Source organism: Petaurus breviceps, unplaced genomic scaffold, assembly GCF_028583685.1.
Source record: "Petaurus breviceps papuanus isolate PSGF00001 unplaced genomic scaffold, PetGlider_PUasm1.0 90919, whole genome shotgun sequence".
Classification (NCBI taxonomy): domain Eukaryota; kingdom Metazoa; phylum Chordata; class Mammalia; order Diprotodontia; family Petauridae; genus Petaurus; species Petaurus breviceps.
The window spans coordinates 2,029,334-2,032,887 of NW_027187378.1; the positions used below are offsets into that span (position 1 = coordinate 2,029,334).

General features: G+C 34.6%; 1 non-coding gene across 1 annotated transcript; it reads left to right on the plus strand.

Moving 5' to 3' along the window:
- Nucleotides 1-654: 654 nt before the first annotated feature.
- On the plus strand, nt 655-758 carry LOC138152216 (U6 spliceosomal RNA). Its single transcript, XR_011166051.1, has one exon. It is a non-coding gene; the product is annotated as a U6 spliceosomal RNA (small nuclear RNA).
- Nucleotides 759-3,554: the final 2,796 nt, after the last annotated feature.

The window sequence follows — 3,554 nt, forward strand, 5'->3', positions numbered from 1 at the left end:
TGGTCCTCTATAGTTCTGTGATTTCATCAATTTGGGTACTCCTCCAGTAATGTAGATTACAAGCCACCTATAATTTTCCATCCTCTGCAGTTCTTGTTCACATCCTTTCATAGTTTGCCATAGGGGATCCACTCAATGTTCTTATGGCCTACACATTCTCTTGAGATTTCAAGGAAACCAATGAGGCATGAAAAAAATTGAAATAGATGAATAATGTCTATTTTCCAGTTTATATTATGCACCAAGCACAGAGCTTTATAATATGGATCAACCACAGATCTTGTCCATAAGAATTCATGACTCACATAACTGATGTAAATGGACAATGAATTGGACCTAGAATTGAATAGGAAGGTAAGGCTGTTCTGGATTAATACTCAAATGATCTGTGGTTCCATCAATTCGAATGAGTCAATATAATTTGTGTTGTCCATTTCCAATTGACAACAGACACCTTGCTATTTCCCTCCAACAATGTATGTTACAGCCCATTGATACCTGCTCAGATGCACTGACTCTTGTTAATGTCCTCCATAGGTTCACCACAGGGACTTTACTCAATGTATTAGAATCTTTCCTTGCTTTCTCCTTACTTCATGAAGGTATCAGTGAATCTTTCCTTCATCTCAAACAATTCCCTTAATGTCTTTGGCTGTGCTTGTTTGGCAGCATATGTACTAAAATTGGAACAAGACACAAAAATGAGCATAGTCCCGTGCAAGGATGACATGCAAATTCGTGAAGCTTTACATATTTTTTGACCCAGCAATACCACTTCTAGGGCTATCTCCCAAAAAGATCATAAAAACGGGGAAAGGATCCATATGTACAAAAATATGTATAGCAGCTCTTTTTGTGGTGGCCAAGAATTGGAAACTGAGGGGATGTGTTAATTGGGGTATGATTCAACAAGTTGTGGTTTATGGATGTAATGGAATTGTGTTGTGCTGTAAGAAATGATGAGTAGGAAGACTCAAGAAAAACCTGGGAAGACTTATATGAACTTATGCTGAGTAAAGTGAGAAGAACCAGGAGAACATTGTACACAGTAACAGCTACAGTGTGCGAGGACTGATTTTGATAGACTTAACCCTTCTCAGCAATGCAAGGACCTAAAACAACTCCAAAAGACTCATAATTGAAAATGCCATTCATATCCAGACAAAGAAATATGGAGTCTGAATGCAGATTGAAGCATACTGTTTGCTCTCTTTTTGTTTTGTTTTGTTTTTTTTTCCTCATGGTTCTTCCCATATGTTCTAATTCTTCTAAACAACATGACTAAGGTGAAAATATGTTTAATAAGAATGCATATGTAGAATCTATATTGTATTGCATGCCTTCTTAGAGAAGGGGAAGGGGAGGATGGCAGAGAAAATTTAAAACTTATGAAAGTGAATGTTGCAAACTAAAAATAAATAAGTTAATTTAAAAAAATAATGTCTTTTGCTCCCATTATTTTTTGAATAAACAATCCTAATTGGTTACACCTGCAGCCAGCTTATGCCCATTATGAATGTCTACTTTGTCCCCATTTGTCACACTAATTTTTCATTCTTTAGAGACAGTTTCATTCTGTGTTTCACTGTCATATGCCAAATCCTATAGAATATTATTATTGAAATAATGGGGCTTTGATTTCATGAGAAACATAGGGTAAGTAAAGGTGCTTTGCAATTTCCTGAAGGTACTCTGGCCCATCTCTTCCTCCTGTTCATCTTACAGCCAACACATCCATCTGTACTGTCTATCCCAAATAGACACCTTGCTGGACAAGTTTTGTAGGGAAAATGTATTTTATTTTAACTGACAAAAATACTTATTATTGATGTTGAAGTTATTCCTGAGTCAATTATCTGTGAACAGCTAGATCACTGACTTGTAAGGAGTCAGATTAGAATTATTTTTTTAAAGGAGAATTATGAGAAAAGAATGTGAAGTACAACTGAAATAACAATTCTGAACTACTTAGACAACTAATTGAAATTGGAAATGAACAACACAAATTATACTGACACCAACTGTAATACATTTATCCAGAAATGTTATTGTTGTAAATTAATTGCCCCAACAAGGAAATAAAAAAAGAGCCCAGAAATTGCCTAATCAATAAATTTAGTAAATATCTGAATTACTTGTCAAACTAAAAGAAAAGGCTAACAAAAGCAAGAATTAATTAGAATATAAACTTTTAAAAGCTATTTAAAGATGGTGATATCTCATAAAGCAGAGGGAAAAAAACGCATGGGGAAGTGAAACCAGTTCAAAGGAAACTTGGCAAGATATTCAACCAAGCAAAGTTATCCCAAGAATATTCAAGGATAAAAATACAAAGACAAAAAAAAAAAGAATGAAAATGAAAAATATTGCAAAAATCATCACAGCTATTATTTTAGTCAGGACAGTGAAATATCATTCTTGGATCTTGAAGTCACAATCCTGGATATTCTTATAAAGGAGTAGAAATCAGCCTGGGATGCCTTTGGGAAACCGCAAAGTCTTTCCACTAAAGTAAAGGACTATTTTTCTTTAACATTAATGTTTATCCAATGATGTTGCATCGCTGTGAATTATGGAACACTGTAGTCTTCAAGGAACTAAAGATGAGACTCACCCAAAGGAAAATGGAGAGTTGCATGATGGCTGTGAGTGAGCAGCCCACCAACACATTACAAACAAGGAATTACTCAGGCAAATTGATACAAATGATGCTATAAGAGAAATGTGTGATCCAAAAAGAAGTTTGGGATCATAGCAGACTAAATATTGATCATAAGTCTGCAGTGATCAACTCTTGTTAAAAAAGAAAACTATATACTATGATATGTAAACTGCATAGGAAGAGAGAAGTTGAATCATGGTTAAAAGTGTGCTTAAGCCACTATGTACATTTCTGGATTTTCCAATTCAATATGAACTTAAGGTGCTTTGAGATGTGTCATTAAGTCAAGGAATTGGCTGTGCATATCCTTAAATCTTACAAGAACATGTCATTTCATTGTTGTGGGTACTTTCTCTCTACAATACAGATCGTAACCATTCTATAAATCAATAGATGGTTTTTGAGAATTGTGGTGGCCAACTTGGTGATGAACCTTTCTAAACTTAACCTGATTTTGAGAAAAGAGGTATAGAATCTACCACTGCCTATACTTGACCTTGTTCTAAACTGGTAGAACCTACTAGACATTGTTCTATGAGTTCAAAGCATTCTATAACCAAGGTTATCTCCATGCACCAAGAATGCAGCAAAAGGTAGAATGAAGCATGAGATAGGAAAATAGGTTATGAAATAGTTACTGAAGCAAATTCACTATAACCATAAGTATCTCCCTTTATTTCCATCTGTATGTATAATGTCTTGATAAATGGGTATAGATACATATACGCATACACATATATGCATACACATACATATGCATATATACATACACATATGCATACATATACATATATACATACATAGATAGTGACTTGGTGTGTGTGTGTATGTGTGTGTGTTGTGTGTGTGTGTGTGTGCATGTGGGTATAAACTTTGTCTGAAATATATAGTC